At 39.5% G+C, this 24370-nt stretch overlaps 1 pseudogene; it reads left to right on the top strand.

Moving 5' to 3' along the window:
• LOC129529802 (uncharacterized) overlaps nt 1-24370 on the top strand; it is a 40003-nt pseudogene that overhangs the window by 10741 nt on the left and 4892 nt on the right.

The raw sequence follows: 24370 nt of genomic DNA, 5'->3' as shown, positions 1-24370 counted from the left end.
TTCGCCATGTTGGCCAGGCTGGTCTCGAGCTCCTGACCTCAGGTGATCCGCCCACCTTGGCCTCCCAAAGTGTTGGGATTACAGGCATGAGCCACCACACCCGACCCAAACTTTCTCTTCTAAAAAATTATTTTTCCAATAATTTATTTTGAAATATTTTTAAATGTACAGAAACATTGCAAGGACAGTACAAAGAACTCCCGTATCCCCTTCACCCAGATTCTTGCACATTTTATCACATTTGATTCATCACCCTCTCTTTTTATATATACCTGTTCATCTTTTTCTATTTTTTTAAGATTTTAAACAACAGTTTTGTTTGATGCTTCATTATCAGACATTTTAATATCAGTCATTACATTGACATTCCACGAGCAAAATTTTTCCAGAACAACAGTATGGAATAGTTCTGAATTATGGTATTGCACAGGTAGAAAAAAATGTCCGTATACCTTTTTAAAAATTTACTTCTTACTCCACCCTAAATGTCTTCTCAAAGAAGGAAGTCTCAAGCTGACTTAATTTCTTTTTAGGAAGTTTTTTATAGGCCACCTTAACCAAGCTCCTTCAAATAGCTGAGGAAATACAATCGCTGGGAAGCCAAAGGGCTCACCTTCACATGATTCAAAATTTCTTAACATAATTTTAGAAAAATCCAATAATCTATAAAAATGATAATACATCATGACCAAGCAGACTTTAGCTTAGTGCAAAGTTGGTTTAACATTCAAAAAATCAATGTTAGTAGCAAATTTTTTAAAATTACATGATTATTTCAATAGATTTCATAAAAGAATTTGACAAAATCCAAAATTCCCGATTAAAAACTCCCAGCAAAGTAGAAGGGAACCTCTTCAACATGATAAAAAGCACCTACAAAAAACCCTACAGCTAACATCACACTTAAAGGTGAGAGACTGAATGCTTTCCTTTTAAGATCAGGAAAATATGATGTACACGTTCACTACTTCTGCTCAGCATTGTACTGGAGGGTATGCAGATGGCAAATAAGCACATAAAAAGATGCTCAATATGAATAAGGAAATGCAAACCAAAACCATAATAAGATAACAATACATACCTAATAGAACATCTCAAATTACATCATCGCAATTGTTGGTGAGGATGTGGAGCAACTGGCATGCTGCTGTTGGGAATGCAAACTAGTACGACCATCTTGGAAAACAATTTGGTAGTTTCTTAAAGCGTTCAACATACACCCTCCTAGTTATTCTACTCCTAGGTATTTACCCAAGAGAAATGAAAGCACATTTCCACATAAAGTCTTACATACAAATGTCATAACAGCTTTATTTATAAGAGTTAAAAACTGGAAACAACCCAAATTTCCAGGTAAATGAATAAATAGCAATATATCCAAAAAATGCACTATTGATACATGTCATGAATATGGATGAATCTCAAAGTAAAAGTGGTTAGTGAAAAACCAGAAATAAAATCATACATACTATGTGATTTCATTTACATAAGTTTCCAAAGAATGCAAACTTGTCTATACTGACAGAAAGTGGATTAGTATTGTTCACTGTGTATCAGTTATACTTCAGTAAAGTTGTAAAAGAAACCTGTACAATTTATGGAATATGAATAAAGTCGTATTTAAAGATAAACTCATAGCTTAAATTTCTAAAGTATTATATAAAGCACGTGTATAAACAAATTAGATAAAACGCTATCAAAAGCTGGAGGAAGAAAAACATGAATTTAAAATCAGAAATAGGCTGGGCGCAGTGGCTCACGCCTGTAATCCCAGCACTTTGGGAGGCCTAGGCGGGTGGATCACCTGAGGTCAGGAGTTCGAGACCAGCCTGGCCAACGTGGTGAAATCCCATCTCTACTAAAAACACAAAAAATTAGCCACGCGTTGTGGTGGGCGCCTGTAATCCCAGCTACTACTCAGGAGGCTGAGGCAGGAGAATCGCTTGAACCTGGGAAGCGGAGGTTGCACAGTGAGCCGAGATCGGCCATTGCACTCCAGCCGCGGTGACAAGAGTAAAACTCTTTCTCAAAAAGAAAAAAAAAAAAAAAAAAAAAGAAACAGCAATCAGTAGAATTTTGTAATAAAATTCAGGAATCAGCTCTATAAAAATAATATGTAAATATTACATATAATGAAATGGAGAATCATACATGTAATAGAGGATATAGACAGCGTTATAAAATTATAGGGAATATTATGTACAAATATATGCTAAGAAATTAGAAAAATATTTTTTAAAAAGAAAACTAAGGAGATTAAGTAACTTGCCTATTATCGCTCAGCTAGTAAAGTGGTGAATCTTGGATTCAAGTTTATACAGTCTAGCTCTAGAGTCTGTACCCTTAACTACCACACTAAAAATAGAAAACTAGTTATTTTTGTAAAACTCACATAACATTCATTTCATAACACATTAAAAATAGTGTGAAAAGGAAAATGATATTCAATGTCACTTATACATGCAAATATCTTAAAGTATCATTAAATCAGATCCAACAGTATATTAAAAGGATAATTCACTGTAACAAAATAGGCTACGTCACAGCAGTAAAAAATTGTTAAATATTTAGAATCAGTTAATGTATTACATCTTAAGGCATGTGATCTTCACATTAAATGCCAACAATACATTAGATAAACTCCACTCATTTCTTATGAAACTGCTTCAAAAGTTAGCAATGTGTGAATACTTTCTTAGCAAGATAGGGAAGATTTATTTCAAAGTAATAGCAAACATCATTCTTAACAGTGAAAAATGATATTCATGTTAAATCTTAAGCAAGGATAGCCAGCGTCACTATTATTATTTGTTATTATTTACGGAAATATATAAGCAAAGATTATAAGATACATAACAGAAATGAGAAGTAGTACTATCAGATAGGATAAGCTTATTGGATAGGATAATTCTTATTTTCAGATGAAAGGATAGTCTACAGAGAGAAACCAAGAGAATAATTTTTAAAGATCGTCTTATAATTAAATAATTCAGAAAAGTTATGCATATAAGGTGTACATATATATGTATATATAAATATATATAGAAATCAGCTTTCTGGTAAATCAGCAATAACTAGAAAACATAATGAAAGAAATCACTTTCATAATAATGCAATCTCTTAGAAGACCCAGGAATAACCTTAGATTAACAAAGCTATTTGAAGAACACTACAAAATTAAAACAGCTAATATATCCATATGTTCAATAAGGCAAAGGAAAACATGAATATGATAAGGAGCAAGGAAGATATTAAAAGGGCCAAAAAAACACACTGGATGGGAATAGCAGCAGATTAGACACTGCAGAAGAAAAGATTAATGAACATGAAACACAGAAAAATGTGATGAACTTGATCAAAATTTATAATTTTGTCCAAAAGAAATGATTAAGAAAATTAGGCAAGTCACAGACTGGGAGAAAGCATTTGTAAATCACATATCTAACAAAGACATATCCAAAATATATGAAGAACTTTTAAAACTCAACATTAAGATAACAACCCAATTTAAAAACTAGGCCAAGGACTTGAAGAGATAACTTCACTAAGGAAGCTATTTGGGTGGTAAATAAACACATGAAAAGGAGTTCAACATCATTTGCCATTAAGGAAATGCAAATTAAAGCCACATGTGCCGTCATTACATATCCTATTAGAATGGCTAAAATAAAGTTTAAAAAAATATCAAGAGCTGGCTAGGATGCAGAGCAACTGGTGGAAATGCAAAAATGATATAGTCACTTTGGAGAACAGTTTGGGAGTTTCTTACAAAATTAAACATACCATACGAAGCAGTGATCCCATGCCTAGGTATATGCCCAAGAGAAATGAAAACATATGTTCACACAAAGACTTGTACTGAAATATTCATAGCAGCTTTGTTAATGGTATCCCCAAATTGGCAAGAATCAAAGTGTCAATCAACTGGTGAATGGATACACACACTGATACATCCATACAATCAATTACTAACTAATAAAAGGAACAAATTATTGATATATGCAATCACATGGATGTATCTCAAATGCCCTATGTTAAGTGAAGGAATACAGACAAGAGAAGTCAGTATGATCTACTCATAGGACGTTCTAGAAAAGCCAAGACTATAGGGACAGCAGATCAGTAGATGCCAGGGATGTGGGCAGGGGATTGAATGCAAAGAGGTACATGGGAGCCCTTAGGGATGTTGCAGATATTCTTAATCATAGTTGAAGTGGTAGTTTCATGACTATATGTTTGCTAATACTCATCTAATTTTACATTTAAAATCAGTGAATTTTATTATATCTAAGTTATACCTCAGTTAAACTGATTTTTTTTTTTTTTTTTTTTGTGAGACAGAGTTTTGCTCTTGTCCAGGCTGGAGTGTAATGGCGTGATCTCGGCTCTCTGCAACCTCTGCCTCCTGGGTTCAAGCAATTCTCATGACTCAGCCTCCCTAGTAGCTGGGACTATAGGTGTGCACCACCACGCCTGGCTAATTTTTGTATTATTAGTAGAGATGGGGTTTCTCCATGTTGGTCAGGCTGGTCTTGAACTCCTGACCTCAGGTGATCTGCCCGCCTCGGCCTCCCAAAGTGTTGGGATTACAGGCATGAGCCACCTCGCCCGGCCTTATGCTGATTTTTTAAAAACAATCAATGAGTCTCCTGATGTGATGCCCTGACAAATACAAAACATCACCTGTGTAGTTTTTCTAATAATAATAATATTTCACGAGGATCTGTTCTTGAATAAATTATCAGACTAACCAAATTGTGAGACATTCTACAAGACAACTGGCCTGAAACATTACAAACTGTCAGTATCATGAAAGGCAAAAAAGAAGACTAAAGGGCTGAAATGACTAAATATAATGTGTGATCCCGGATTGGATTCTATATAAGGAAAATTAAAGCAATAAAGGACATAGTTCAGGAAAATCAAGGAAATTTGAATATGGACTCTGTTAGATAACGATGTTGTATAAAAGCTGTTTTCCAGGTATTTTATTCATATAAGAATCCCCTTGTTTTGCAGAGATACATGGTGAAGATTTTCAGGTGAAGTGTCAAAATGACTGCATCTATTAAGTGGTTCAGGAAAACAAAACAAAGATAGAAGATAGATAAATAGATAAAAAAGAGTTAAAGGGAATATGCCAAAATATTAACAATTGGCAAAGGATATATAGCTATTAATTGTGCTATTCTTTTAATTTTTCTGTAATTTTGAAATTTTAAAAAATGAAACTGGGAAATAGGTATTAAAATAGTCTTGATTTAAGACTTTAAGATAGTTTATTGCTTGTGTTAAGTGAAGATTTTAAAAATGATGCATATTCAGTCATATTGCTCTCACTAGAAATATTAATGTTGGTGGGGGGAGGGGGGAGGGATAGCATTAGGAGATATACCTAATGCTAAATGACGAGTTAATGGGTGCAGCACACCAGCACGGCACATGTATACATATGTAACTAACGTGCACATTGTGCACATGTACCCTAAAACTTAAAGTATAATAATAATAAAAAAAGAAAAAAAAGAAATATTAATGTTTACAGAGCAAAAGTGTTTTGTACCATTAACAAATAAAATTAAAATTTTTAATGTAAAAAAATTCAGTGAGGCAGGGTGTGGTGGCTCATGCTTGTAATCCTGGCACTTTGGGAGGCCAAGGCAGGAGGGCCCTTGAGCCCAGGAGTTCGAGGCTGCAGTGAGCTATGATTGTGCCACTGCACTCCAGCCTGAGTGACAAAGAGATTGTACCTCTAACAACAACAATAAAAACAATTCAGTGGGAGAAAACACCCATTATTCAAGACACTGAACAGAAAAACAGTTATTCAGAAAATAAAACTATATAACCAATCTGAATGTTAATTATAAAAGTTCACTGTCAAAATTCAAGCCATCAAAATTGAACATTTGGGCCGGGCTCAGTGGCTCATGCCTGTAATCCCAGCACTTTGAGAGGTGGAGGTGGGCAGATGGCTTGAGCCCAGGAATTTGAGACCAGCCCGGCCAACATGGCGAAACCCCATCTGTACAAAACAATACAAAAATTAGCCAGGCGTGGTGGTGCATGCCTGTAGTTCCAGCTACTCAGGAGGCTGAGGTGACAGGATCACCGGAGCCCAGGGATGTCGAGGCTGCTGTGAGCCATGATCAGGCCATTGCACTCCAGCCTGGGCAACAGAGTGAGACCCTTTCTCAATTAAAAAAAAAAAAAAAAAAAAAAAAGAACATTTGTTGACTAAGTGTAGTCTAATAGGGAACTTTACAAGTGTAAAAGAAATTGAAAGCAACAGAAAAAGATTAACAGATTTGATAATGAAATTAAAATTTTAGAACCTCAAAAACATAAAATTAGACAGCAAATATTTTAAATATGACAAATGATGGATCATCACATTTATTTGTAATATATAAAAAGTATGTTATACACATTTGATAAGGAATCTTCTATGACTAATGAAAAATAAGTAAAGAACACAGTCACAAAACAGAAAAATGGTCGACAAACTTAAAATTGCATTTGATGTTGAATGTAAATCAAGTAAAGGAAATACTATAATAAGATTCTATTTCCATGAAATCAATGTCATAAACGTTAAAAAGTAGTAATTTATTGCCGAGGAAAATGAGGAATCTGTACCTTCTCTTATTTCTGGTGGGAATGTAAATTGGTACAACGTTTATAAATAGCAATTCAGGAGCATCCATTTAAAACCTTAACATATCCATCCTCTAGAAGACAACCTAAGGAAATAGTCAGAGATGCTGACCAAGATTTATGCACTAAGTTAACATTTGTAATATTATGTAAAATAGTGAAGATATGGAAATAACAGAAATGTCCTACAATTAGGGGCTGGTAAAATCCATTTCAGTACATATAAGGAAGCAATATGATGCAGCCGTTAAGAAGATGCTTATGAAGCGTTTTTTTAAATGACATTAGGACTTACTTAAGATACAAATACGAATGACAGGAGGACTTAAGATACAAATACGAAGGGAGAAAGATCAGAGTTCAAAATTCTATATCAAGAAAATGTCAATTATTTAAAAACATGTGCTTAGAAAAGGGCTTATAGGGCTTATAGGAAATAGTCCAAAATGTTCACAGTAGTTATCTCTGGGTAATAGGATTTTTACTGATTTTCATTTTCCCTTTACACTTCTATAAATTTTCTTCAGTATACCTATGTTGGTAACACTGACAACATCATTAATATGAAAGAGGCGTGGTCTCACTTGGGGAAGGAAAGCCCTGTACTGAAATCTTGATGCTGAATTGGCCCTGGGACCATCTTGTTCACCTTGTCCCATTCAGGATTCCTTCCTGTGGTACCTCTGGGCATGGTAAGTGCACAGGTATTTTGAGGTAACACATTTACAATAGATACGATTTTGATTACTTGGAAGTTCTTCCCTATTGAGCTGAAATTAAAGTCTTCTTAATGTAATGTAACTTCCTCTCACTGCTCTCGGACCAGCTAAGTGTGCACGTATTCCTCATCTTCAAATATCTGAAGACCACCTAGGTCCCCACCTCAACTATTCTTCCTGTGTCACAGTTTTCAGATCCATCAAGATCACGGTTGCCTTAGCTATGCTACTCAAAGTGTGCTCTGTAGACCAGCAGCATCAACGCCACCTGGAAGCTTGTAGGAATTTGGAATGTTAGACTCCATCTCAGACCTCCTACATGTAATCTGCATTTCAATACGATCCTCAGATGATTTGTCACACATTAGAGTTCAAGAAGCAATCGCCGTGAGAAGGACGCATTCTCATTTGCCAGCATTTCATTTAATGAGTGCTCTCCAGACTGAAGAATATCCCAATATTCCTATTTTATTTTATTTTATTTTATTATTTTGAGACAGGATCTTGCTCTGTCACCTAGACTGGAGTGCAGACATGGGATCATTGATTATTGCTCACTGCAGCCTTCACCTCTCGGGCTCAAGTGATCCTCCTACCTGAACTTCTTGAGTATCTAGTTCCACAGTTGTGTGCCACCACACCTCGCTAAATTTTTTGGTTTTTTTCTAGAGACGGAGTCTCACTACGTTGCCCAGGCTTGTCTCAAACTCCTGGACTCAAGCAATCCTCCCACCTTGGCCTTCCAGCGTGCTGAGATTACAGGTGTGAGCCACCGCACCTGGCTCCTATATTCTTGTAGTATATAAAGCAATTGTTATAGCTTCTGATCTCTCCATTCATCATGGAAACTAATATTTACGGAGCGTGTTGCTTTATACAAGCCACTGTTGTCAGGCACTGTTAAGTGGAAGACAAGTGTGAAAAATTATATTGCTACAAAGGTCTAAGAGTTTCAGTCCCCAGTGGAAGAGTTGTCATAAGACGTAAGTGATAAATTGGCAAAAGGATTATATAGACAATGACCGCTATTGAGGCTCAGAGGAGAAAGAGATCATCTGAGAACAGGGTGGTTACAGAGGAGTAGGCTTGTATCTGGGCTTGTAAGGGGTAAATGCTCATGGTAGGGGCAAAACTGTAGCCAGCTTGTCCTTGGATATGGTCATGGTGGATTTGAAAGGCAATGTGATCTGGGACAGGAGTTCTCAAACTTTAATGAGCATCAGCATCACTGGGAGGGCTTGTTAAAACACAAATCCATAAATTGCTGAGTTACTGAGATTTGAGTTTCTCATCCAGTAGGTCTGGTGTGAGGCCTGAGAAAGTACATTTCTAACAAATTCCCAGGTGATGCTGAGGCTGCTGGTCTAGGGATCACACTTGGAGAAGCATTGATTTCAAGGAAATAGCATGAGTCAGCCAGTTTTGATTCTATCACTTATTAATTTAGGTAGCAAGGATTTTTTTTTCTTTTTGAGGTTTCTCTTTGAGAAATGGAGAATTATAATAGCCATCTTACAACTTTTTGAGACAAGTAAAAGAAATAAAATTCTATAAAAGCCTCCTACTATATACTGCCTGGTACATTGCTGTTGCTCCATAGTTTAACTTAGATTTCATTCCTTCCCCTAAAGTAATTCTGCTTGACAATGTTAGTTACAACATCTTTGGGAGTGAAGGGATAGTGTTTTTGGTGCGAGGGTCACTTGGGAATAGGCACAGGGCCTTTTTGGAGAACCTGGGGTGAGCCTTCCATACTACTGGATTATAACAGATAGTGTCTTTTGTGTGGCTGTGTTGGTCCATATTTTACTCTGATGACGATTCATATTGTCTGGCAGTGAGTCAAAACAAAGATACCTTAAGGCTTAGAGAGGCCAATGCCATTTCAGGTACACTGCCTAAAAAAATGATTTGAGAAATGGAATTTAGAATTTACATTCTACCAGTGAAAGAGGAAAATATATTTTTAATTTATTAGAACTGAGGATTCTAAGGTCACTCCCTTAGACTTTTTTTTTTTAATTTTAAAAATTTATTTTTCTAGAAATGAGGGTCTCACTATGTTACCCAGGCTGAACTTGAACTTATGGGCTCAAGTGATCCTCCTGCCTCAGCCTCCCAAGTAGCTGGGACTACAGGTGCACGCCACTATGCCTGGATGATTTTTTTTTTTTAGAAATTCAAGTTATCCTGTGTATTTGGAAAAATATAAATGTAAACCTTTCCTCTTTCTCTAATAGGGATCCTTTCATTTAAACACCATTAAATAGGGAACAAAATGATTTGGCAACTGAGTGTATTCGCGCATCACAACTTCTTTGGGAACTACTAAAATCCTTAAAACATTGAGGGATTCCCCAGGTATTTCTTCATTTCACTTTTAGTGTTCACAGTAACAGAATCCATTAACAAAATAGGACCTTCCTACGTTGATACCCAGATTGAAGTGGGAAATTGATGGATTTTCCTTTTGCCACCATTAGCCCTTGACTCCTTCCTGGGAATTTGTTTATTAGATTATACAATAGCTGGCAGCTAATTAATCATACAGCAAACTTTTGAAGGGTAAGACACAGGTACATTTTCGTTGATGTGGAGAAAAGAAACGATCATTCTAGAGCAGGAGTCATTGCTTAGTTGAGTTTGGGACATTTAGGGGTCATCTTCAGGATGGTGGGCATCTACAGGAAGGACATCAAGCAGGGGAATGAGATAGGAAAGGGGACAGAGTTTTCCCACTCTGCAGTTTCATTTGAGATTTCAAAATCAGACTTAGGGCCTGTTCTTGTTTCTTTACCCTCTCAATAGCTGAACTTTAACAGAGAAAACATGTCACCTCCCAGATTATGTGTCTTTACTGGCTCCACTGGTTGCCTGCTGGATCAGATTTAAACTGCCTATTTCAAGAGCAGCCAGTATCCCTTGCCTCCAGTGGTGTGTTGTATAAATAGCCATCATGGGCAATTAGCGTCTCTGATTTTCTTCTTTCTAAATAATGCGGTTGAGGGTTGTTTAATATATTTCAGTTTTTCTCTCCCCAAATCATGTCAAGTAAATTATGTTTTCTTATGCCTTGCAAAGTTCATGCATATATCACTTCAACCATGATTAAAAAGGATAAGGAGATTTTAAAACAATAAAGGATATGAACCAGCCACTCACTAACATTTTATGAGCATAAGACAGTTTTGGTTAGAAATTTCCTCAGGAAAATATTTCTATATTTTTAAGAGAAAACATTTTATTTTTTTGTATAGAGAATATTAAGTTACAATATAACATTAAATGGGAATTTTTTGTTGCTTATTATTCTTGTCCTTCTTGCCCACCCACACAATCAATGTCACACACATTTACTGCTCTGAATCACTTTAAGTGAGCCATAAGTCTGTACTCACGTAACCCCAAAAGCAGAATAAGTCTGTCTGAAATCAAGGGAGAGAACATTCTCAACGTGTTGACGGTCCTAGTGTTCCATGCTATCGGATTCTCAAGGAATCAACAATTTCTTAGGCTTAATGCCTGAGGCAAAGACTGACTGAGCGGGAAAGAGTTGTATCAGCACTTGGGCGGGGTGGCACTTCAAATCAAAGTACCAGAATACAGTCACAGTGACTACATCGATGAGTTTTTTAAAGACATCCAGGAACCAGCTTAGCAGTGATGTGTAGCCTCTGCTCCTTCAGACTTCTAATTTGGGCAATAGGATTCTATTATATTTCATAATCACTGCAGGGCAGGTAGCTGCCACTGGCCTAAAGAAGGCAAAAGAGCTCAAATTATGTCCCAAATTGATTATCTGCAAAGAGTGTGCCTCCAGACACCTCAGTTGCTTTTTCAGCCCCCCAAGCCACAACCCACCCTGCAGCATTTTTTCCTAGTGTCCGCCGGCCTCTTGGGGCTGCTGTTTTTACTCACTTCCTGCCCTCGGGCTCCTTAACTTCATCTGGTCTGTTGGGCCAAGGATAACCTAGGCTTTTGCCCACCCACACCCCAAAGAATTGGCTCAGCCCAGTCCAGAACTCTGTCTTCCAGAGAGCCAAAGTCGGAGAAGGCAGGCTCGGGCCTGTCTGTGCAGAAAAGCAGATGTGAGAAAGAGCTGGCATGGAGAGAATGGGTTTGGCTGGTGGAGCAGAAGCTGTTGGTGCCCCATCAAAGAACCCTCAGCTCTCACCATTCCCATGGACCCTGACTTGGTGGCTTCCTACTTCAAATTCCTGGGACACTACCTGCGGGCTTTCTCTGGCCATCAGAGTAAGCTAGACTTGTACACAGGGCATGCCGGGAGTAATGGGTAATTAATTAGTCTAGAAGTAGCCCTCAACCAGTGACTGGCAGAAGTTGGTGACTAAAACTCCAGGCCCCTCACTCCCTCAGACAATAAAACTCTGAGCTATGCTGTATGCAGTCTTCAGAGACACCCAGTGAGATGGAGCCCCAGTTGCCCGCAGCAGTAATCTTCTTATTAATTCATACTGTATTGGTTTCCTTTCCTTCCCAGTCTCACTTATTGCCTCTCATACTATTGCTCCTGGCATTGCTCTTCAAATCCTTGTCTCAGGATTTGCTTCTGAGGGAACTCAATCTAAGTACTAGAACATGGGATGTGTGAGATTGTGGCTGCACACATCAGTGGGGACCACGTTGTGGAGACCCTAAATCCCATATTGAAGTGAGACTTTATTCCATGGTGACTGGGTGGTGAGTGTTTGATCAGACCTCAGTGCTAGAGGATCACTCTGGAAACAGAGAGAAGGATGGATTAGAACAGTAGTTTCCAAAGTGTGGTCTCCGGACCATGAAAGTAAGAATCATCTAGGAACTTTTTAGTGAAGTAAATTCTTGCCTCCACTCCTAGACCTACTAAATTAGACAATCTGGGGGTGGGGCCTAGAAACCTGTGTTTTCACAAGCCCCCAGGTGATTCTGATGCCCCTAAAGTTGGAGAACCACTGTATTAGAGAGTAGAGGAGAAGCTGGCAGTGTGGAAGAGTCCAGTTATCAAGCTACAGGAAGATCCTTAGCAAGAAACTGTAAGGGCTGAGCTATCAGTTTTGATTCCCTTCCCCCGTTCTTTTTGCTTTGGACTGTGTTCTGCATGCAGAGTGTACTTAATATTTTGGCTTGATGTCTCCCATCCCATTATCAAACAAGTGGACAAAGTAAGGAGAGGGGCAAGGATGGGGATGGGTGGGGTGCAATGGAACCTGTGTGCTGAAGTGACTTAGTTCATATAAGGTTCAGCTGCCACTGACCACATGGCATTTAGAGCATTATCCCTTCCTCAGTTCCAGGGACAGAGTCTTCCCCTAAAGAAATCAGGGCATTGGCCAAACCTGATGTCTTCTTATGAACAAACAGCAGCTACTCCTTCTTCAGAAATTACGATTCCATGGCTTATGTGTATGGAGTCTGAGAGGTATTGTAAATCTGAGAATGAAATCACCATAAAGTGATCAATAAAAGCTTTTAAACAGAAATTACTTCCTGAGAAAGGGAACACTGTGTGTGTTGACAGGAAAGGGATGGAGTTTGAGAAGATGAATAGGAGGTCTCCTGCTAAGTGGCCTGAAATCTCAAATTAGTTTGTGTTAGTTTGAGACCTAATCCATATTATTGTTATCTGCTGTTGCTTGACGACATTTTCTTCTTTATTTTTGGAGTCAACTTGACCAAGGTCTTTATAAGTCACAAGTTTCAGAACCCCATCATTATGCACTGCAACGTTGTCCAATGGCATCCCAGACTCTCATTGCCTGCTTCTGGGTCTGTGGGAACTCAAAGTCCCCCAACAGTCCCCAGGGCTGGGGCGGGTGAGGGAGACGTGATTGGCAATGGCCTATCCCACAGGGGTACCAGCTCTGGGAACAACAACGCCTTTGACTGAGGCCCTCACAGGAAACTGGACAACATTCTCTGAGCCAAAAGGAGTAATTGGAAAGGTAGTTTTGTGGGTTGGCTTCTGAGCCAGAGTTGAAACAAGACTGTAGCAAGTCTGAAAGAAACCTGGCAGGGGAGGAGAAGGTTCTCCCTGTGCCAGGAACTGCACAAACCCATGACCAACCAAACAGAGCTGGTGTGGTAAGGAAATATTTCTGACTGGCAAAGATGGCTCCACAGTCTAGTGATTTACCATCAGTGGTAACAGCCAATGTCCTGCTTGGTGGAATGGGGCCTGTTGAAGGGGAGCCTGTTTGGAATGATTGCTGTATTATTTATCTTTGACTAGGAAAAAATATGCCTTTTCAAGAGGAACTGAAGAGGGGAAACCTTTTGTGATTGCAAAACCTTAAAAGGGCATCGTATGCCCTTCTTAACCAGCCAGATCGAGCTATTGCTTGACCCATGTCATATAAAATTGATATGAAAATAAAAATGTATATGCACAAGAATTTACTCTGTATATGGATTTTTTTAAAACAAAGAAATAATTAGCTTGAAGAAGCATGCTATGGTTGGCTATAGACGGACTTTTCAAGTCAACCAGAGTTGCTTTGTGGATTAAATACAAAGCTGTCATAAAATGAGTAAGCACAAAATCTTGTGTCAGAGAGAAAGGCTAATGGGACCAGTGTCAACCCTGGGCAGGAGAGAACAAATCCACAGGGTCAATTCGGCCCCTTTAAAGTTCTCATAGCAGAGGGGCATCTGGTTGTGTCCATTTCTCTCTAGTAAGTCTTTGGCGTTTGCAGCAGTGTTTCTGGCTGTCATAACAACCAGCTGTATAATGATCGATCTGGATACTGAAGGGCCTACCCAGTTCAGTGTTTAAAAACTAACATAGGTTTCAGTGATTTGGGGGAGGTTTCAGTGATTTTGGGGAGTTTCGTGATTGACGTGAACAGATCTGACAGTGATTGGCTTGACTGCTCAGTTATCAACCTGAGGATGATCAAAAAAATGAGGAGAAGGGCATCAGAGATTGGAGATTGGTTCATCCAACTTCTTCTTCCTCTAGATCTGAGGCCCAGATGGGGAAAGTAACACCCAAGTCACCTGGTAGTGTGTGGTAGAACTGGGATGAGACTCCCAGGTGAGAATTCTCCACTTTTCTCCATCTGATCAACCCACGGTACCTACTCTTTATTCACAGAAATAAAACAAAGCCATTTTTTAAAAAAATTCTGCTCCTTTCCAACAGAAGTTAATTCCCCAAAGACATATCTTAATTAAGCTAGCATAAGAAAAATAGCAGCAATAACTATAAAAATGATGCAAGATAAATACGGGCATTCTTTGCCCCTTAATTTATTATTACTTTAAAAGGGTTACTAAAGCTTGCCTTGCTTCTGTGAAACATGGTGCATTTTTGCAATTCCCCTCAGTTATAAATTAATATAGGCCATCAGGGATGAGGCTAATGGTGGATGAAGATTTTCTTGTGGGGAATACATAGCACCTGAGAAAATGAATGGCTGTGGTGTATGGGCCCCCAACCAGTCCTACAAATGACACAACTTGTCACAAAACTAGCCCCAAAAGAGGCATATTAATTTCCAATAAATAAACCCAGCCAAATTTTTTTCTTTCCTCTATAAGCATGTTCTCCATGTCACTCTACCTAGAAGAGTTTTGGTGTCGGTATCAAGGAGCTGTGATAGGCCAATCTGAGGCCAACCTGCATAAATACTCTTTGCTGACACTTGGCTCTTCCTTTTAGAAGGTCCAAGTTCACAGCTGAGATTATGTGCTAATGAGAAGAAAAGCCAACAAATTTGAGGACTGGTTAGCCATTATCAGCATATCCAAAAGCTGCTTTTTCAGAAATATAAGACAGCCTCAGAATCTTTCTAATTCCCAGGGTAACAAAGTAAAATCTAGGGAGCTTTAGGAAAAGCAGTAATGAGATGAAACAATATATCAGAAGGTTTTTTTTCTCCCCCTCCTCGTAGCATCATACAAGGCTGCTGAGAGATGTTTAAGGGAGCTTAATAACCTACTGGGGGAGGCTTGAGATAAAAACCAAATATTATGCCCCTACAGATTTCTGGTTAGAAATGTAGCAACTTTGAAACTGAAAAACCAAGCTTAAGTCTCAGATTTACAGTGGCCTTCTGAACTCAGAAAAGCAAGGCAGTCTGTCTGAGGACCTAAGATTTGTGCTGTTATCCCACGGACAACATCATCTCTAGACAAGCCATGCCCGGGTGAACTGCTGATTTCAATGCTTCCCTTCCCACCCCCGCCATCACCACCAGTGTGGGTGTCCCTGTTCCTTTGGACTTTAGTTCAGGAGACTTCAATGTCCAATTCTGCCTTTTCTCACTCAGGAAAAATAAATGTAGTCCCTCCTTGTGTCAAAACCCCACAATAAATTAATGCGGAAGGATGAGCATGCATCTGGCATTAGGGATTCTGATTTATTGTAGAAGCCCTGGGGTCACACACACCCCCAGCTGCCTGCTTGCACACACACACAGCCAAAGAGAAGCGATAAATGATTGGGCCCTTGGAGACAGCTAGGCAGCTGTGGGCATCACATCACACAAAGTGATCATCTGGGCTGCCCAGCCAGAGTCTCTGTGCAAGCATGAAGCAAACCACCATTTGGAATATCTTCCAGTGAATAGAAGGTTAGTTTGATTTTTCTCAGTTTATTTCAGTAAGGGAATGATGGGAATGATTGGCTAGGTAATCAGCTCCTGATAAATCACGGTAATGGCCCAGTGTACCCATGCTCGGTCCAATCCAGAGGTGAAGCTGACATGCACCAGAAACAAAACACACAATTAATTAAAGTTAATAAATTAACTTTTCCCTAAAAAAGGTCATTGTCTCCCTGAAGGAATCTCCCTTTTATCAGAACAACTGTGACACAACTTTTAGAAAATGGGATTGGGACATAAACTAGCAAGTCATCATTTGTGACCCTGAGAAACACAGGCCTTGTGTCTTTCAGGGATAATTCAATATGGAGTGTGGTTATCTTTTAGCAGGAGAAAGAACAGGTTTTTTTTTTTTTTAAAAGGAGACTATTCCTTCAAATTCATTGCTGTTTTTGCATTTGGTCATGCAGGACGTTAGCTATTATAGGAACAATGGTTGAAATAGGAAACAAACTTGACTGATTGTTGATTTCCTTATATTAACTGAGAAGATATAATATATGGAATTTAATATACCCATGATCTACCACCAGAGCAATGACTACTGAATTTCATAGTTTTCTTCTCTATATTCCCAGTGTCTCTTCCAGTACCAAGCACGTAGGAGACCTTGATGAGTGTGTCTTGAATGAATGGGTCCTTGAGATGAAAGGGAGCTCAGACATAACCACCCAAGGTCCTATTTCCTTATTTCAGAGAAGAGGCCAAGGCATGTGTGTGTTGCCAGGGGAAGGTTTATTAACTCAGTCAAAACCACCCAAGCGGTGAGGGGCAAAAACAAGACCAGAACTACCAGTTCCTCTGATTGTCTACCCAGTGGTCTTTCTACCACCTTGTAATGCCTTAGCCACCAAGTTCTTCCAAACTTGCTTGCTTTAGCTTTGCTGAAATTAATTTTCTATTACTGTACCTACTTTATGTCTTCCATTCTGTTGCTATCTAAAATTTCATAGTTTGTAATTGTCATAATCAAAACAAGATTCAAGCTTTCCTTGGATAAAAGATACATACCTAGAAAGAAATATCTTGTTTCAGACACTCTCTGTGAAATGGTCCATATGTGCTAAGCATTCCTGATGACTTGCTACCTGTAAACCAGACACCACAGCTGTGTGTTTCTTTTTGACAGGCTATAATTTGTACTCTGGATTAGAAAATACTTCTGATGTCAATAAAGCACTTGTGGAACCCATCAACATGCTCGATGCAATGGGGGACAGAAAGGAACACTAAGGCATGACTCCGACCCTCAAGATGCTTATTGGTAAGAGCAAACCGGCACACATGAAACAATGCTAAGGTGTGCAGCAGGAAAGAGAAAGGATCTGCTGAACCCAAAGGTTTTATAAATATTATCTCATTTACTCCTAACAATAATGCAGATGAGATCATTGTGTTTGTCCTGATTTTTAAGATGAGGAAGTAGAGGCTCAGAGAGCTTACATAGTTTCCCTAAGTTCACTCAGCTAGTAAGTGGTAGAGTTGAAATTCAAGGACAGGCAGTCTCACACTGGAGTCCAAGCAAGCTTCTGCATACCACGTTGCTTTCTGTAGCTTGGCAGCACAGACCACGTAGTAAGGAGACCCCAGAGGTGAGGAAGGTCCCTAAGATTTAGATTACCCAGAAAAGATTTCAGAGAACAGGTGGGATCGAAGTTGGTTCACAATATGGATAAGCAGAGGACAGAATACCAGGTGAAGAAACAAAATGGGCAAAAGCAGGGAAGAGGGACACTCAGGAACTTTATAATGCTTTCTACTTCTTGGGCACACTGTTAGCTGTTCCATACATCATCTCACTTAACTCTCCCACAACCATAGGAATGATCCAAAGGTAAATTCTCAGTCTTTGTATTCCTCATTGGCAGCATTTGACCCAGGGAATCACTCCCTCCCCCTTGAAACACTCGTCTTGGCATCCAAGACACTTGGCTTTTTGAGTTTTCATTCTATTTCTGGTCATTCCTCCTCTGTTCCCTGCCCTCTAACTGTTGGATTCTCCTAGGCCTCAGTTCTTGAGCCTCTTTTCTTTTCTATCTAAACCCATTCCTTTGTTGGTGATCTCATTCAATACGAATAGTTTCAATAGCATAAATATCCAACCTAAATGGTTGATATAAATATCACACACACAGCCACACACACTCACACACGTATAAAACTTCCAGGGCCAGCCAAGATGGAGTAAGCCTATTTAGTCTATCTCTGCCACCAATTATATCTGAAAACTCCAGACAGAATATACAAAGTAATTACCGAAGGACTCTGAAAGGTAAACAATAGTGGATAGATTCGAGAATGAAGTCAAAACTTGAATAAGGACCAATACCAGCCAGATTGTTATTTCTTTTTTCCTCATGTCTTCTGACTTGATATGAGGGTGGTCTGGTGGCCTGAGTCACAGAACATGAAATGGGGGTGGGCACCCAAAATTCTAATAGAAATCCAAATCTTTCTGGCCAGAGGCCTGCAGAAAGGAACCCCTGAGAGTCAGAGGGTTCAGGAAACCACCCATTCTTTTTCCTTTTTCTTTTGTTGTCTCCTGGCTTCGTCCTAGGGCTAGCCCCAGTCACTGCTATAGTGACAGTGGCAGTGGCAGTTCAGGCACCTAAAATTTGTTTCCCTGACTAATAGAACTGGGAAAATGGGTCCCTGTGTTTGAAGAGTATAGAAGGAATCCCATCATTTTTTTTCTCTGTCTTTTCTGTCGCTGCTTTACCCCAAGGATGGCTCCAGTGATGCAGAACTGTATGACAGTACAGTAGTGGGGAAAGTTAGAACTCTGAGGGAAACCTATTTTTCTGGCCAAATGAATTGGGGAAAGTGGTCCTTGGGAGCCAGAGAGTGTGGAGAAAATCTTAGAGAGGAGAGAGCTGGAAAAGGGAATCCCCCTAATTCTGTGTATGAACTGACACAAGTCCTGGGCTCTTCACAAGTCAGCTGTCATGAGCAACACAGACCCAAAGAAGCACAGTAACTGAGAACTGAGCTATGATAGGAGGGGTATGCCCCAAGTCCCACACAAGCTCCTGAGTTCCAGTCACATAGACTAGGACAATAAAAACAATGACATTCAATCCTGAAATGACATTTGAACCACTACCCACAGACAGTGAGAGAAAACTTCTGGTCTTAACCTAACTGTGCTGATTTCCTGCTAAAATAAAAACAATATCTACTGACATTCTCAAGAGAACTTTAACAGGACCCAGTCTCACAACATAATAGTCAGTATGTTCAGAATGTAATCTAAAATTATTCAACATATAAAGAACCAGGATCAATTCTCAAGGGAAAGGACAATAGACAGATGTCAACACCATGATAATCCAGATGTTGGAATTAGCAAAGACTTTAAAGCAGCTATCATAACCATGTTCCACGAAGTGAGGGTGAACATTCTTGAAATGAATGGAAGGATAGAAGTTCTCAAGAGAAAAATAGAAACTATAAAAGAAGAATCAAATGGAAATTTTAGAACTGAAAAATATATCTCTAACAAAAGAAACACTGGATGGGTTCAACAGCAGAATAGGGATGACGAAGAAAAAAGTGAGTGCACTTGAAAACAGATCAATAGAAATTATCGAATCTGAATAACTAAGAGAAAAGAGGATTTTTTAAAATGGAAGAAAGCATAGATTGAAAAAAGAACAGAACTTCAACAAATGGTGCTAGAATAGTTGGATACCTGCTATGGTCTAAATGTTTGTGTCCCCTCCCCACCCTGGCCCTGCAATTCATATGTTGAACCCTAACCCCCAAGGTAATGGTATTAGTAAGTTAAGTGAGGCATTTTGGGAGGTGATTAGGTCATGAAGAGCCTTCATGAATGGGATTAGTGACCTTATAAATGAGGCCCCAGGAAGCTAACTTGTGCCTTCCACCATGTGAGGATGCAGCAAGAAAGAGCCTATGAGAAACCAGCCCTCGTCAGACACTGAATCTGCTGGCACTTTGATCTTGAACTTCCCAGCCTCAGAACTGTGAGAAATAAATTTCTGTAGTTTACAAGCCATCCAGTTTATATTTTGTCACAGCAGTTCAAATGGACTAAGACAATACCCATATGCAAAAAAGGTACCTTGACTATACCTGAAGCCTTATACAAAAATTCACTCAAAATGGTTCATAGACCTAAATGTAATACCTAAATTTATAAGACTTTTAAAAGAAAATAAAGGAGAGGATCTTTGTGACCTTAAATTAGGCAATGAGTTCTTGGCTTCAACAACAAAAGCATGATCTGGAAAAGAAAAAAAAAAAATGTTAAACTGAGCTTCGCCAAAATTTAAACCTTTTTCTCTGCTAAAAATACTTTTAAAAGAGTAAAAAGAGAAGGTACAGGCTTGGAGAATATGTTTCCAAATCACATATCAGACCAAGGACTTTTAAGCAGACTCTATAAGGGATTTTTCATACTCAACAATATGAAAGCAAATAACCCAATTTAACACGGGCAAATATTTGAATGGATACTTTACTAAAGATACTCAGATGGCAAATAAGCACATGAAATGACACTCAACATTATTAATCATTAGGGAAAGGCAAATTAAAGCCACAATGAGATACTCCTACACATCCATTAGAATGGTAAATAAATAAGTAAATATCTGACGTTGCTGATGGAAATGCAAAATGGTACAGTTACTTTGGAAAACAGTTTGGCAGTTTCTTGTAGGGTTAAATGTACATCTACCATACGATCCAACAATCCCATTCCTAGTTTTGTACCTGAGAAAACTGAAAACTTTTGTTCACACAAAAACCTGTACATGAATATGCATACCAGCTTTATCATAACTGCTAATAAGTGGAGACCACCCATGTGTCCTTCAGTGGGTGAAAGGGTAAGCAAAATCTCGTACACCCATACAGTGGAATACTACTCATCAGAAAAAGTAAAGGACTATTGATAAACACAGTGACATGATTGAATCTCAAATGTACTATGCTGAGTGAAAGAAGCCAGATTCAAAATCCTACATACTGTATGATACGGTTTGGCTATGTCCCCACCCAAATCTCATCTTGAATTGTAGCTCCCATAATCCCTACGTGTCATGGGAGGGAGTAAGTGGGAGGTAATTGAATCATGGGGGCGAGTTTTTCCCATGCTGTTCTCGTGATAGTGAATAAGCCTCATGAGATCTGATGGTTTTATAAAAGGGCAGTTCCCCTGCACACGCTCTCTTGCCTGCCACCATGTAAGACGTGCCTTTGTTTCTCCTTTGCCATCTGCCGTGATTGTGAGGTGTCCTCAGCCATGTGGAACTGTGAGTCCATTAAACCTCTTTTTCTTTAGAAATTACCCAGTCTTAGGTATGTCTTTATTAGCAGTGTAAGAGCAGACTAATACACTGTGTGGTTTGTATTTATGTGACATTCTGAGAAAGGGAAAACTATAGTGACAGAAAATAGATTAGTGGTTACCAAGGGCTGTAGATGGGGGGAGGGTTTGATTACAAAGGGGCAGTATGAGGGAGTTTTTTAAAGATGATAGAACAATTCTGTATCTTGATTATGGTGGTGGTTACATGATTATGCATTTTTTAAAAAACTCATAAAACTGTATAACAAAAAGACAGACTTTTGCTGTAAGTTTAAAAATGAATATTAAAATTTTTCCAAATTTACATCTCTGGATCAGACATGTCCCCTTCAGTCAGATATCTGACTGACTGTCTGCTATTTACACTCAGATCTTTAATAATTATCTTAAACCTAACCTGCCTGAAATCAAACTCTTGATCTTTTCTTCCAAACCTGCCCCATTTACTGTGTTCTTGGTCTCAGTTGATGGTAGTTCCATTTTTCTATTTGCTCTGGCCAAAATGCTTGAAGTCCTCCTTGGCCTCCTTCTTTATTGTATATCCCACATCCAATCCACTATAAACCCAGTTGTACCTATCCCTCAAAAACATATTCTCACTACTTCTACTCCTACTCCTATTGGCTTGGTCCAAGCCATCATCATTTTGCAATTGCTTTCTCACTTAGACTCACTGCTTATGTTAGATATGGATATCATTCCCCACAACCCGCTTGTATTAGTCCATTCTCACACTGCTATAAAGAACTACCTGAGACTGGGTAATTCATGATGAAAACAGGTTTAATTTTCTGGAAGTTCTGCAGGCTGTACAGAAAGTGTGCCTGGGAGGCCTCAGGAAACTTACAATCATGGCAGAAGGCAAAGAGGAAGGAAGCACATTTTACCATGACAGAGCAGGAGAGAGAGCAAGAGAGCAAAGGGGGAAGTGCCACACACTTTTAAACCACCAGATATCACGAGAACTCACTCACTATGACAAGAACAGCAAGGGGGAAGTCTGTCCCCATGATCCAATCGTCTCTTACCAGGCCTGTCCTCCAACACTAAAGAGCACAACTTGAGATGAGATTTGGGTGAGGACACAGAACCAAACCATACTATCCCTCCTCTTCCAGGAAGAACATGCTGCCCAGCTGTGGAAAGTGCTGTTAGCAGAGAACTTCCACCTGTTAACTCCTTCAGATTCTGCTTCAGCTGCAGAAAACCCATCACTCCCTCCATCCCAAACACACAGACCTCCTTGCTCTTTCCCAAGCAGGCAGGCAAAAGATCTGCCTCAGAGCCTTTGCACCTGCTATTCTCTCTGTTTAACTCTCTTCCCTTAGATGCTGTCTGTATTGGTTTCCCAGGGCTGCCATAACAAATCACCACAAGCTTGGTGACTTACAACAAGAGAAATTTATTCTCTCACTGTTCTGGAAGCCAGAAGTCTGAAATCTAGGTGTCACAGGGCCATGATCCCTCTGAAGGCTTTAGGAGAGAATCCTTTCTTGCCTCTTCCAGCTTCTGGTAGCTTCAGGCATTCCTTGGCTTGCGGCCACATCACTCCAATCTCTGCCTCCATCTTCACATGGTCTTCTCCTCTGTGTCTGTCTTCTCCTCTTCTGTCTCTTATAAGGACACCTGCCATTGGATTTAGGGCCCACCCAGATAACCCAGACCAATCTCATCCAGAGATCTTTAACTTAATGACATCTACAAAGACCCTTTTTTCCAAATAAAGTCACACTCACAGGTTCCCAGGGTCAGGATGTGGACATATCCTTTTGGAAGGGCTATTCAACCCACTACAACCTCTTAGCTCACTTCTTCAGTTCCTTCAAGTCTTTCCTCAAAAGACGCGGTCTCAGCTTGTGACCTGCCCCCCACACCCTACTTAAAATTAGAACTTCCCCACCCCCCTTCCCTGCTTAATTTATCCCTATAGCACTTATTACCATCAGACCTATAGTATATTTTCCTTATTTATTCTTTGTTATTACAGTAAGTCTACCACCCCCATTATAATTGTCAGGGTTTTGTATTGTTGCTGTTTTTCTTTTTCTGTTTTTTATTTTTCCTACTGTGTTCATTGCTGTATTCCCTTTTCCCAGGACAATGCCTGGTACAGCCGTAGGGTTGAATGAGCAATTATCCCCATATTATGAATACTTAAGCAGGCACAGAAAGGTTAAGTCATTTGCCCAAACATGACATTCAAAGCATGGTCTCTCGCACCAGAACCCATGCTCCTAACGTGATCACATGCCACCCTTCCCGGAGAACCACCCTTTATAGGCTCTGGAAAATTCCCTGGTGCGTTGCTGACCTCTAGGGACGTCTATTGTCTCAGAGTCAAGGAAACATCGAATCGACTTCTTATCCTGACACTGTCTGGAATACACGAGACCCTTCCCTCATCTAAAAGTCTTCCCCTGCTCTCAATTCCACTGCTTTACCTTCCCTGTTAAAGAAGTTTCCCTTTCTAACTAGCCTAAATCTTTCATGGTGCTGTGGAGGTTTCTTCTCCCGTCCTGAGTGGTGAGAGCAGCTGCTCTCCAGTCCCCTTGCATTTGGAGATTATTATCGAGTCGCCCTGTGGGCATTGCTGGTCCAGACAAAACATGCCAGACAAGTTCCTTTAGCTTTTTCCAGAAATCTCATTTTATTTTCTCCCTCCCTCTCCCTTCTCCCCTTCCCTGCAATGGGTTTCTGATAAAATGCAGGATGAGATTTTTGGCTTGTAGCATGCACTGCCCTTAGGTGATATTCTATAAATAATGAATGGAACACAACAACATTTTTAAAAATGCATGTTTTGGCACAAATTCAATTACTGATGTTGGCACTTGCTAACCTAGCAAATAAATGCATTTTCTCTGGCAACCAGTGCCTGGCTCCAGCTCTTAATGCCTATTTTCTGGACATCCTATTCGCAAACTGCACTTTCATAAACAGCAGAGAGCCCTCAGAGTGACAGTGGGGAGGCAGGTAATAGTCCCACTCAATTCACAGAAAAGGAAACTGAGGCGGGAAGGGATTGTGCCCCTCCAGGATGGACAGATAGCCTG

The sequence above is a fragment of the Gorilla gorilla genome, chromosome X, assembly GCF_029281585.2.
Source record: "Gorilla gorilla gorilla isolate KB3781 chromosome X, NHGRI_mGorGor1-v2.1_pri, whole genome shotgun sequence".
Classification (NCBI taxonomy): domain Eukaryota; kingdom Metazoa; phylum Chordata; class Mammalia; order Primates; family Hominidae; genus Gorilla; species Gorilla gorilla.
The sequence above is the reverse complement of the archived record's forward strand: the minus strand, read 5'-3'. Positions and strand labels throughout refer to the sequence as shown.